The sequence below is a fragment of the Dreissena polymorpha genome, chromosome 2, assembly GCF_020536995.1.
Source record: "Dreissena polymorpha isolate Duluth1 chromosome 2, UMN_Dpol_1.0, whole genome shotgun sequence".
Taxonomy (NCBI): Eukaryota; Metazoa; Mollusca; class Bivalvia; order Myida; family Dreissenidae; genus Dreissena; species Dreissena polymorpha.
Window position 1 is genome coordinate 77,834,608 of NC_068356.1, and position 14,302 is coordinate 77,848,909.

The window sequence follows — 14,302 nt, forward strand, 5'->3', positions numbered from 1 at the left end:
CAGCTCTATTGTTCTTTTTAAAAAGTGGTTTAACCTTAGCACTAGGAGCTGTATTAGAAGTAATAGAGCAATTGACTAAAAAAGTAATGTGAATTTTCACAAAAGGTACAGCATCTTTCAAGTATTTGGCAGGAATATCATCTAACCCTGTACTTTTCTGAACAATTTAATTTACACAATTCTTTATAAGTATATTTTTCACTGACCGTATGAAGTTTAAATTTTACATAATTTTGATTTCTGTCTTTATAAAACTGTTTAAAACCATGAGAATTAGTAGTAAAATTATTGAAAGATTTTGGTAGCTTGTCAACCAACACAGAAGCTACAGTAGTAAAAAATGTGTTACAATGACTAGCAATTTTAGCTGGTTCTAAACAATTTTTATTATCCATATTTAATACAACAGTTGGTGACGATTTTGTTTTATTACTATACCCAAGGACATTCAAATGACACCATAACCTTTTAGGGTTTTACTTGTTGTCCTCTAACTGGTGAGAGATATAATCAGACTTGGCAAATTTCACCTGTCTTTGTACCAAATATCTATAACAACAATATTTATTATACATTTCTTTTTGTTTACATTGTTTACACTTTTACAAATATGAATATCTTACACTAATTGATTCTAATATTAATCCAACCAAGGTTCACTTCTTTGCTTCAGTCTAATCTGTTTTATTGGAGCAATAGTATTTAACACATCTAAGAACAAGTCTTTAAAACACAACCAACAATCTTATGCAGAAGTGGCAATAAACATACTGGACCAATCACACAGTTTAAGATTATGTATAAAAGTTTCACAATTGTAATTTTTAATTGATCTAATAAAAATGTTTTAATGTTAATTAAAAACACCTTTCTGTGTCTTTCTAGTACAATATACAGGCAGGTTGTCACTAAGCCCAACAGGCAGGGTACCAGACTGAACAAGAGATGTGTTTGTCAGAAACACTACGCACCCTATTGCGCCGCTTTGAAGTCATATATGCGACATTTGACCTTGAAGGATGACGTTGACCTTTCACCACTCAAAATGTGAAGCTCCATTAGATATACATGCATGCCAAATATCAAGTTCCTATCTTCAATATTGTAAAAAGTTATGACCAAGGTTAAAGTTTTGTGACAGACACACAGACAGACACATACAATGACAGACAGACAGGCAAAAAACAATATACCCCCGATCATTCGATCCGGGAGCATAACAATTTTTGTCACTGTGGCATCATATTACATGATCCATTAGACTAGAGTAGTAAGCTGAAATTCTGGTTTTTCTCATTAATAAGCTGGGCCAAATTAAAAATACTAAGTATTTGCAAAAAAGATTTTATTAAAACAGATTTCTTATTTTAAAAACAAATATTGATATCACCGAAAACATACCATTCAATGTCAGATCTAAAATTGGTTAACACAGATTCAAACTGATTCACAAAGTCATTTTGTTTAGGGGGTCTATAACATGACCCAACTAAAATTGGCTTGGTCTTGCGTAAAAGAATGTCACCCCAGACAGCCTCAATATTGTCATTTTCCAGATCTCTTCTTTTCGAAAAAGCCAGGTCTTCGTAAATGTACAAGCACACGCCCCCCTCTTTGTCGGTCTCGGTCTTTCCTGATCACGCTGTAACCATCCAGCCTAACTTCCTGATCAGTCACGGAATCATCCAGCCAGGTCTCTGAGAGAGCTATCACGGCAAATTAATATTTAGAAATAAAGTCTTATTTCTGATATTTTTGGCATTAACGATGTTATTTTAAAATGATTAAATTGAAGTCATTTACGTTCAAAGTAATTAAAAGAATAACATGAGTCTCTAAAAGTTTCTGATTTGACATTTTCACTAGGAATATTATTTTCACTGTCAGATGTAGATTCACAGCTATTAAATGGCGATTTCTCAAAAGAACACTTGGTACAATCAAATTCAAATGATATATCACTCAATTTCAAATACTCTTCCACAGTTATAAACCCTGTGCAATTTATGTGTGTCCAGACTTCACAAGAATCACAGTCAATTGCTTTTGAACGAGAGGTAACTCCCCATCCACATAAACGACATGGGTGATTTGGTTGTCTCCCTTTCTTACGTGCACCATGTTCAGTCAAGTCTGAAACAATTGCTGGGCCTTGGTGTGGGTTAACATCCCCACTCTGCATCAGAAACAGATTAGATATGAATTAAAATTAACCGAATGATAATGTTTTTTGTAGGTTTTCCATCCATCTCCGTTCTGGTACGAAATTTTAATATTCGAAGAAAATGCCCTTAACTGATAGCGTCCGTATTATCTAAAGCACGTTCTCTGAGAAGCGCGAATGCACTGCAGACCTGAAAATATAATTACTGGAATACATAACTTTAACATTCAGTTTTAAAAAATAATGTATACTTAAAATCTTGATAACACTTTCTTTGCAGAGTCTGTTTTTCTATTTCGAGTAGCTATGTGTCAAAAATTTGTAACAGTTTAATTAGAAAACAGAGTATCATAATTCACACAAAATCATTCATTTAACAAAATTTTCATCATTTTTAATGTATGAAAATTCTCGAAAGTTTTTTTCAGAATATACATGTGTTCTAAGTGTGAGTAAACTTCATTTATTGTGTATACGGTTATTTTAAGTTTTTATATTTTACCCACAGTTAACAAATTGTCAAATTTTCGAAATGAGAACAGACACTGATTAAATATGGAGGAATATTTATTCATATTAGTATGTCCAGTAGCAATTGAAATAGTTTCTAGCAAGATAGTTTAATTTAATTAATTTACGTTCTTACGTTCAATGTTATTTTGTAATAAGCTTTTGTTTCCATTTGGTTTACTCAATAAAGTAAATGACATGACTAATATGAATATGTACATAAGTCAATCAATACATGGCTAACAGCTTTCTTACTTATATCTACTGAAGGTGACACGGTTTGAACAGATGGCACAACTCCACGACGCACGTGTGCTACAATGTATAAGGAAGCGTATTAGGTTAATACACACTATTATACTTACAACATCCAATATACAAGTCAGTTGATAGATAAGACATAAGTGTGATTTATTTTTGGGATGTTGATAGTACATCCCATGGAAATATTAGGCACATTCGCATTGAACGTAAGATCTTCGAAAATAAGATGCGCTTCGAAAGAAGCAAACACAATTAAATATTTGTTTAAAAAAGTGTGTGGACTTAACTTTTGCTATTGTGCTAAGCGAGGAACAAAATTTAATTTAATTGAAAGATTAAAGTCATTAACAATATAATCATTATGTTCCATTTTCTTTTAACAGACTTACTTATATTTAGTTTTGTACCAGAGTATGTTAGTGTTTCAGGTTACATTTTAAATTCCTAACTCAAATTCATTCCGTTATTAAAAATAAATAAAATACAAACGAATATGTATGTATATATATATATATATATATATATATATATATATATATATATATATATATATATATATATATATATATTATAAATAATTCTAATGATGACTCAAATTTGAACAAATTTCGTTTCACAATTGTGAACGATAACTAATGTTTTCAACAACAAACCAAATGCCAAATGTTTTATATATAAAATTCTAAATTTCAAATCATGCAAAACCTGTTTTTGAAAGTAATGTACTTCTGAATAAATGTTGTTATTGTTGTTGTTTTTGTTTTGTTTCTGATGAATTCATCGATGGTGAAATTTGATTTTTCAAACATAAAAGGAAGGTTTGGCTAGTGCCTTTATGTAAAATTTATCCACCATATCTTCGTCATATTTACACGAAACAAGCATGCATAACATAAGGGCGATGCAAATGTTTGTACATTCACCCATATTGCATACGTATTTATATCTGCTCAAACGACATTATGCATGAGAACTAAATGTATCTATTTTTGGATTATGTAATTTTCACACAATAAATATTGAAGTGCACTTACGCAAGTCAGGTTCAGGTAGGTTTAGCACAGCAACATATGGGGCCCCCAATCTATGTAGATTTTCTGCATAATTAATTAACACAATTTTAATAAATGTGTTTTTGCTTTTTTTTTGCAAGAACGAATGATGATTGTTTTAGATTTATTTTTTTTAATTATCACAAGGAAAAGCGGATTTCATTTTATTTAAATAATTGTCTAAAGTGTTCTTCATTTTGTTTTGCACAACATGATGAAAATTGCGGTGTCATTTTTCTGAATTTCGTAATGTGTTTAACGTTAAGTGTTTTGTTTAATGTTGATTTGCATATACAGTCCAGTGTTGTATGGATATTTGGTCCATCCCATGAATAAAGGATACGCGCATATCATCAAAAGTTATTTCTGATATTATTTCATAATTCATGTGTGTGGTCTGCGAATGAATATATATATACTTAGATCTGCTTATAGCTGCATTTCAACAATATTAGAAACTTACTTTGATGTTTTATTAGTTGAAGGGATAGTTTTGTAGAGATATGCCATATGTATTTCGTTTTCTACTTTAACAAAGTACTTAACTGTTTGTGGTACGCCTTTACTTGATAAGCATAGACACATTAATATGAATATTAAACTGTAAAAAGAAGCATAATCATCTCTCTCTCTTATTTAATTACCTAAAATGTATGTTGTAATCCTGTGACTAGTAAGACGATATCATCATTTTTAATATATGAGTAGCCCTTCGATGTTAAAATTGTTATTTATTTAAGTAACACGGTTACACTGACACTCCACACAATTAAAATAATTCATCACGATTAATTGTTTGTTTCATTTATTAATTAACTAATATAGGTCGCAGTTGAGTTTTGAATATGGATTCCTCTTACGACCAGGGTATTCCTTGTTTGATCACCTACGAGCGTCCCAAAGATTTTTTGCATAAACAACACGTACTTGTTCAACGCAGGAAACGGAATCAACTGATTCTTAGTTTGTCAAATGCTTTCCATGCGAGCGAGCTAACCATAATTTAGCAAACCTAACCAAAGGTATTTGACGTGTTTAAATTCTGTTTTGGTGGCTATATAGTTGTTTTCATGTTTTATTATTGAAATAAATGTTGCAATTGCCGTATTTTGAAATGTAATCTTACCTGAACGACCATCAGCTACAGTCCGGTTAAGACCATGACCTGGAATAATAAATCAAGTTCATTTTTATTACATTAGACACTAAAGCATGCACTTGGGAATCATTTAATCGCGACACAGATGAATCATTTAGATGCTTTGGGAGTTTTTCCACGTGAAAGTCAATGACATGTTCATTTAGAGATATAGGGATAGCAGAGTTTCGTTCTAGTAATGCCCCATGTTGATTTGACTTGCAGCATAACTAATTACAAGTTTGCAGTATAACGTGTATACTAACAAAGTGTGGGTTCTACAACACGATGGACAACGAATATAAATTTGAGTGTAAAATATCGTGTTTAAATAAAAAAATTATATAAATATATATTCCAAAAAATGTAATAACATGACCCAATAAATTAATCAATAATTGAATAAATTAATCAATCTAATAAAGACAAATTATTTCAAAGTGTAATGAAGTGAAATATGTGTTAACGTGTGATATGTTGTCACATTTCAGGTAAGGAAGATATGCTAATCAAATGAAATGTCACACACGTCAGAATATTATGACTTTACATAATTCTGACCTGCAATTGAGTAGACTATTCGCGCTGTTTTTTCTATGAAACATAATGAAATGCATCAACTTAATAGAATTACTATATATCTAATGTAGGTATTCTAATAAAACTTTATATGTGTTGGTATGGTCTTTTAAACAGCCAATTATGGAATTATGACCATTTTGCACTAAACACTTTAAGACAGGCAGTTGCAAGAAGCAATATTGATGTGTTACTTCATAACTTATTCACTTGAATTTAAGACTTCTTTGTGGTAATTGGTACATGTACCTGATCAAAGCTCACAACTTTGACGTGACATTTATCATAGTTATATCCCCGTTAGTTCGTAGGAAAACATAAGTCAGGTTTGCTTGCACGATAATACGTGTGCAATATGTGTATATCTCTGTAACAATTACATTATAAAATTGCAACTGAACTCGTTTAACAGTGTAAGCCCCAATTGTTCTTTCCTTATTACACACAGTGTACACTTACATGATTATAACCGAAGTGTAAGCTTACATGAAACAATAATCATCGTATCTTTTTGCATGACTTTGATAAATGTTTCGTTTCCTTCAAAATCTGTTTGTCCACAAACATGAAAGTTTGGAACAAGTGGGTGCATTAAGTAAACATTGCACAGTTTTATGTAATAACGTTGAACAAGTTGATGATGTGAACTAACTTTTTTAATTTGATTGCAAATGAGTTATTGGTATTTAAAACTGTTTCTGAATTGTGTATAGCTCTATACAAATCCAATATTTAAATATGTGTTCATTTTGCTTTGGGTTCATAAAAAAAGGAATGGAACAGAGTGAAAGACAATATGAATGGTAATAAGGCATGGACTTCTGCGTCCGCCATTTAACTATCCAGATATTTCTTACGTGTTATGTGGCGTAAATAATTTCATATAGCCGGATTTGTTCGGAAATCTTTTGTAAAAGGATCCAAATGGTCTTTTTTACAAACAGATACAATCAAAACAGATCATCAACAACCTAGCAACGACAGAAGGCTCCTTGTTAGCTGCTCTGGCCACGTGTTGCTCAGCTTAATCGATACAATAAGAAAATACAGGCCACCATAACTTTTGGGAAAAAAATTGTTATCATGTTACGGAAAATAATGTGTCATCTTCGATCCATACCACCCACATTCATATGTTTGTAAGATGATCTTCTAGTGATTGACAGAATTAGTTTTTATGTGTTGATACACAATTGAAACAATATATCATTACATATGCAGGTTGGTCTCACTGCCTGCCGCTTAGGTATTCATAAGTTACATCTTCTTTTTCATAAAAAGGAATCTTATCAGTCAGTTATGTCCCGATGACGGAAGTTTAGTATCTATAAAAACTCTAAATAATCAATCTCCTTATACTGCCAATAATTACAGCTGTTCGTGTAATTAAAAACAAAACAAAGTATTTTTTGATGGAAAAATACGATAATGCACCCTCTTGATTATATTGTCTATTTGTGTGGACATAAATGAATAGAAATATATCCTATATATCTATAATCTAAACACAAAACAATAACATTGTAATCGTACATGACGACCAATTTAGAAATGTAAAAAAATATTATTATTATTCCGTAATTTATAAGCCAACTAATGCTAAGATATAGGAATATCAACGAAAGTGGGTTCTAGATTTAAAGTGCATTTCAACAATGACATAGAATCACGAATATACTTATGTCCATATTTTGCAAATATGTTCACTTAACGTTTATTGTTTTCTGTGAGATGAAATTTACCTTAATGTTCAATTTGGTATTCACGAAAGAAGAGTTGTGAGTCTGAAAAACCTGCGATTTAAGAATTATGAGAGTATTCTGAAAGCTGATATTTGAGATTGTTTTGAGCTGACAGACATTCTCGATATTCAACTGAGTGGAAGCTCACATCTTCAGAGTTGAGCTCAATCATGAGAGTTTTCACGATGCTGGGCCCATCTCTCAAATTTTATAAGCCGATTGTAGGACGGCAAATAGTATAATAACACCTCGGTGGAAAGTATGATCATTTATCAAAATCGCATTCATGTTCGTTCTCAAATGACATATAGATCTGCACAAACTTCCTCAACCCCCGTTTCTTCTGTATCTACCTTTTTGTTTCGTTGACCTAGATCAAATTCTTAAACCATATTTATTTATGTTGGTATTTACAAAGGCAACTTCGTTAATTACAAATATCAATTTGTTTGAAAGTTAAATTATAAAAGGTGTGTAACAAGTTCAAAATACATTGTGCAAAAAAAATGTTACACACAAAAATTGATCAATCTACTGATAATTTATTTTATAAGTTGTATATTTTAAAGCCATTCTATTAGGTTAGTAGATTATGTAATGAGGGTGTTTCATTGTGATAGTCATATATATGGGATCTGGCATGAGTTGTCATATCATACCATATTTTATTAAACGAGTTCAGGAATTTTGTTAGTAAGCGAGCCTTCGGCGAATATTAAATAAATATTCACGCAAACATAATGATAAATCCCAAATGTTGTTTACATTTCGTGACGTCATTTGACGTTGCAACGTCATTTCAGCAAAATAACAAAATGCGATTGGTCAATAAACGAAAACTAAGCCAATGAAAACGCTTTAAAAAGTTGTATTACACATGTGTAATATAAAAAAAATATGTAATGGTTGTATTGCATGGGAAACAGGGTATAGCATGTGATAAAAATATTTATATAGACACAACACGTTGGATGTTTTGACATTATACGTTCTATGATTTTTTGGTACTTGTCTAATTTAATAGATTGCATCTTCTCTTTGAGCTTAAATAATAATTTCGACTAAAATAATATAAACAAATAAGTAAATATGCATTTCAATCATAACAAATTGCATCCTCAATTTTACATAAAAATGAAATACTTTGACAAAAAAAATAAAATAATAGTATTATTATTTTACGTGTAAGTTTTGTGTTTCAATTAGTTAATGCTAACCAAGTATTCCCCATTTATCCCATAAAGAAGCATTGCTTGAGTTCAAATGGGGTTTGTTAATCTTGCCATTTTAGTAAAAAGCCGATCTATGACCACAAAACGTACAGGATGCTGCAGAAAATCAACCTCCGCGCAAAGATTTGATTGGAACCAGCGTTGCTGGATCAAATCCCTGCCTTCATAACCAACCACGAGATGATAGCCGAGCCACGCGGTAGAATGATTTTCCCGTTGTTATTTTTACGTTTTTGAATTAAGGAAATGTACTTTTTGTTACTAATCTATTTTTAAAATATAAAATAAAATGATACTGCTTTTCATAATACATGTATAACACTTACACACACACACAAATAAAATCGTACCAAATCTGATAGGATTTTCTGTGATGGCAGAGATTGAATATGAGAGAATGGAACGACAACTCTGATTTGAGATTGGCAGAACATGGGAATTATAGCAAGCCAGACCAGTTTTATTGCATTCAGCTTACTAAACTTGATGTTTTGTTTAGTTTTAACTCGTGTAATGAACGTTTGAAGATTCTGAAGCACATTGTATTCGGTTACCATCGGATATCTGCATTATTTTATTTGATGTCAACGGGTTTTCACAATTTTCACGCTAAACGATGTCCTTATCACAATATCTGTATTGATGTAAAACAATATAAATATATCGCTTAATGTCTACAATTTTGTTAGCAAAAATATGGGTCACGACCTAACAAAATGTCGAGTAAAGGTTCAGATTGTGTCGGTGATATAAGTTCCTTTCACAATGCAAACAATACTAACAAATCCAAATACAAACGTTATGTTTTCAATATATTATATCCATAATTGGCTTGACCTAAAACTTTCATTTTTAAGTTATTAACTCAATAATATATTTACACAGCACACACTTAGAAAATGGGGAAGAGCCGCCATTTTTGTTCACTGTTGTGGGCAATACGCACGCGTGAAAAACACTTCCGTTTGTTTCGTTTTTGGAATTCCTGCTATTTCATCAATCTTTTTAAAAGACTTTTCGGTGTCTATTAATACTGTGATACAAAATACCTTAGGCCAAGTAAACGCACACTAAAACACGTGAGTCAGTCCGTGTAATATAAATTGTCAATATAAGCTCAACAAGCCATTAAGGTAATGCAATATTCATGGTAATCATTTTTTGTTACACATATATCAAGACTTTTTTATTTGGAAAGTATTTTTAAAATATATCCGGAGACCTGTCTTTATTAAAAACAGTGTATGTTTAAAAAATCCTTTTATTCTGTAAAGCCTCTATAACGCACAAAATCAACGAAAATATCGTAACGTATGTTGTAAAATAAAGTTAACACCTAAACAATCAATGTTCCTTATAGCAATAGCCAAAATTTCAACGCTAGATGTGGTATGATTACATAGATTTGTGTAGATACAAAACGCTCGCTTTTATTTATTTGTGACACAATTAATTCCATTTTAATTTCCCGCTAATATATCTATTCATACGACACACGAACACTAAAATGGTACCATGTTAGTGTTCATGTGACGTATGAATAGATATCGTTGCGGGAAATTAAAATGGAATTAAATATGCAAAACAATAATAAAAACGGGCATTTTGTATCTACAAACAATTATTTTACCACATCTGGCGTTAAAATTTCGGCAATTGCCATAAGGAACAATGATTTTTAATTCTTAAACTTTATTTTACAAAATATTGTAAGAAATTTTCGTTGAGTTTGAGTAGTAATGGGGCTTAAACCAATCTACAAATATTCGAAGGTAGTGTTATAAAGTAAAAGGCAATAACATTTTTCGGCATTGATATATATCTATTTTATTATTCGGAATTTTGTGGAAGTTATTTTTTCGCTGTCCTAAAGGTATCTATCAAAGAAAAACTTGACGAACAAAAATGGTTTTACTTACAATCTGTTGGTGTTATCCAGAAATCTATGCTGATATAGCATACAATCCATATGAGTCTTTTTTAACAATGGTAAATTAATTACAACATGTATTATTGTAAATTATCATGTTTTCGATTTGTGTCCATTTACTTTACATGCAGTTTATACGTATTCACTCCAAAATCACGAAAGCAAAAATCATAACTTAAAATATTATTATTTTGTTTATTTTTGTATTCATTTACTTACACTATTGTTAAAAACGCTTAAAAAAAGGTTTAAAGTAAAGATACCTTAGTTTATCTCTGAATTATTTTAGACTACTCTTTTAAGTGTTAGTTTCACAACGTACGGCTTAAGACTAATCAATATTTTGATAAATCATCAATCATTACCAAATTTGTTCCTTCAAGTGTTCCGATTCCGCGGACTATATTCTTATTCGATTCAATTGAAACAAAAGGTAAGTCTATATCTGATTCAATGTAACAATCGAACTGATTGTTATATTTAACATTTTAAATAACTATACCATCCCATTGTGCATACAAGAATTAATAGGCCATATCGGCCGTTTAAATGTGCTTTAATAAGAGCCACAATAGAACGACAAATCATACAGGTTAAAGCTAACGAAACAAAATATTTGTAAAACTGTGATGTTAATTTTACAAAGTTTCCAATATTGTTCACATGTTTTGCAATTAGTCTTCTCGTAGCTGTTAAAATCAATTTACGGTGTCTGTATCAAAGACTTTACATTACTGATCCAGTTTTATGGTAATAATTATGATTTTCTAAAGTGTTTACATGCGTATTGTTCATTTTAGATATATATAAATATAAACAACAACTGCGTAAATATCTCAAACGTGTGAATGCATTACAAAGTTGATAAAAAATAAAAAAAACATGTTATAGATTATGATATACGATTTTTTTACATAAAGCGCTAATATGTCAAATAAAATTTAAACATCTGTTTAACAACATTTCAACGAATTATCATAAAAAAACGCTCTTCCTTTTTGGGGTAGATTGAATTATGTATGCAAGATAAGGTCGATAATAAGAATATTGAAATAATTAAGGAATTAATTATTAATAAAGTTATGTATTTTTACCGACTCCATAATGTGGATTTCTGATACGTATAAATGTAACATTAATATGTGATGAAGTGAATAATTTAGTATTAAATAACCACGCATCGGAACAGAAAATATTGTAGTATAATTATGTAAAATTACGTCGTAATTATTTTTGCTTAACATTGTTCATTTGAAATATCTTTTACGACATTTTAACTCGTCAGATCATTTCAAAATAAATCATATATATTCATAATATGTCTACGTTTTATATAAACTAACATATATTACCCTTTTAACAACAGTCGTACACCACAGTTCTTTATAGTTATGTATTTTCATGGTATTATCGTGTATCATATGCTTGGGCAATGGTTCATCTTGTGTATTTTCCGGAAAAATGCTTTTGCCTAGTGAATTTTATACAGAAATGCATTGTTCAAATTTAAATCGTGATTGACTACTGCTATTTTGCATACATTCCTTTATTGCAAAATTTGTATTTACCAATAAGTGAATGCATTTGGTAAGAGCTAAGATGGCGAGAATGACAGCAAACAGTATACAAAGGTATATAGATTGTTACAACTAACTACATAAACAAAGTCTGTTTTCAGATGGTAAAAGGACGCTGTTCACCAACAAATAACAGGCGGCTATCGTTAATAACTGTTTCTTTTTAGATAAGAACATGCGCAAAGAACGTCCGGACTTTATTTATCCCTAATACCGATTTTATTTGGGCCGCACGCGACCGAGCAAATTTGTTTCATGGGAAGTAAACATTGAGAGATGTATAAGCGTTTATAACGAGAGTTCATCCGTATAATATTGTAATTAGTAACGTCCATGCACATTAAAAGGCGTGCATGCACGCACGGAATTTTACCCGTTTTTGCCGGTTTCTTCTTTGTTCATAATGACTACAATACTTAACATGTGTTTGTGCTTAATTATTTTAGTTTTAGTTTAAAAAAATGAGAAACTTATTTTTTTTAACAGAGAATTTAAATTAATTGTAACTACACTACATATGAAAGGTTTATGGACAACGAAATTGTAAAACATCCCAGTGGGCATCAAACGTCTTACGAACGTTGCTGAAACGTAATATTTAGTTCGCAACGTCGGCAACCATTACCGAACGTTGCCATAACGTTGCATACAAAACAATACCAGAACGTTTCATCATAACGTTGCAAGGACGTTTCAGAAACGTTGCATTCTGATCATGACATTAGTAACCACTTCCGAACGTCTCTGCAACGTTGCACGCGAAACGGCGATCGAACATTTGAGACGTATGTTGCAACAACGTTGCTTCTAGGTAATTGTGCACTCTTTTAGCGTCTTCAGTTTATCTGCAGTTTTCTTTCTTGAATTCAATATCGCCGCTAGTTTGTTTCCCTTGAATGTCTACTTTCTTATTTTTTTTCAAATAATTATTTTGCTTCAAAAAAACGAGTGGTATGTTCCTGCATCGCATCAATGAAAATATGATTTCTTGTAAATTTTAGAAATCCAATTTTTTAAATTTTACAGATCAGTTGCTTACACTTAAAGATGCTTAAGATGAATTTTTACTCAAAATCGCTGGATAAAATGTATTGTTTAAGTTGTGTAATGCATTAAAATGGTAGAATCTAGTTTCATGAGAAACTGTAACAAAAGTGTGACGGACGGTATGACAGAAGGAAGTAATGTACGCAATTTTGCCTAAGAGCTTTCGCATTATAACATTCGCTCTTGGTTTGATTATATGTGAGACTAGAGTACATTTTTCGAGACTAAAATAACATTATTATTTGTTTTGCCTTCAAAACCAAAGTGCTTTGTTGATGATATATTATGGGTGACATTTGAGCAATTGCTGTAGGATTTAAAGTTATTCTTCAGTGTATTCGTTTTGTAGACTAGCAACAAAGATACTGCCTCGCAGGTCAAATTGAAAGAAAAAGAATAAGTCATTAAAACAAATAATTGGCAAATGTAGCATGTAGCGTTTTCTTTTGGTTGTCTCCCTTTGATCGTTATTAAACAAATATTTTGACTGGTAACCATTCAGCTACTATCTACTTTCTCTCTATTTTAAACAAGATAATTCGCTGCTGAAACATTATTTCGGTAAAATCCAACAAATTATAGTAAAAGTAAATAATGATATCAAACATATTTAATAATTCGAAAACACAGAACACATAATGTATTATGAAATTTTAATGAATTGAATAAGCACACATTTCCGATACAATAAAATCACATCATTTTGTAAGTAAGTACAATATTACTGATTTTATTAAAACACTTTATTTTATTATAACCAGGTAATACAAAATAAGCCGGATATGTGAAAATAAGGATTACTGAATATACCAACAATAGCAATGTTTACATGGGACGAGCTACACACGGGCTAGGCTGTAAATTCCTAGAAAATGTTACCATGTGAAATGTTTGATTATTCCCGCAATATATATATGTTACTTTTAAAAGATAAGTTTAAAAATCTAAGTACACATTGGTTTCTGATGGTGTGGAAATTTTTAGGATATAATGATTTCTTTAAAGAAACTCTGAGTGGAACTTCGCTTATACACAATATATTAAAATGAGCATCGTATATCCATGTA

General features: G+C 30.9%; 1 long non-coding RNA gene across 1 annotated transcript; it reads right to left on the reverse strand.

Moving 5' to 3' along the window:
- Positions 1 to 2,334: 2,334 nt before the first annotated feature.
- On the reverse strand, positions 2,335 to 4,017 carry LOC127867712 (uncharacterized). The gene is made up of 3 exons (XR_008043626.1): positions 3,973 to 4,017; positions 2,930 to 2,989; positions 2,335 to 2,354 (listed from the first exon to the last, which is right to left on the reverse strand). It is a non-coding gene; the product is annotated as an uncharacterized LOC127867712 (long non-coding RNA).
- Positions 4,018 to 14,302: the final 10,285 nt, after the last annotated feature.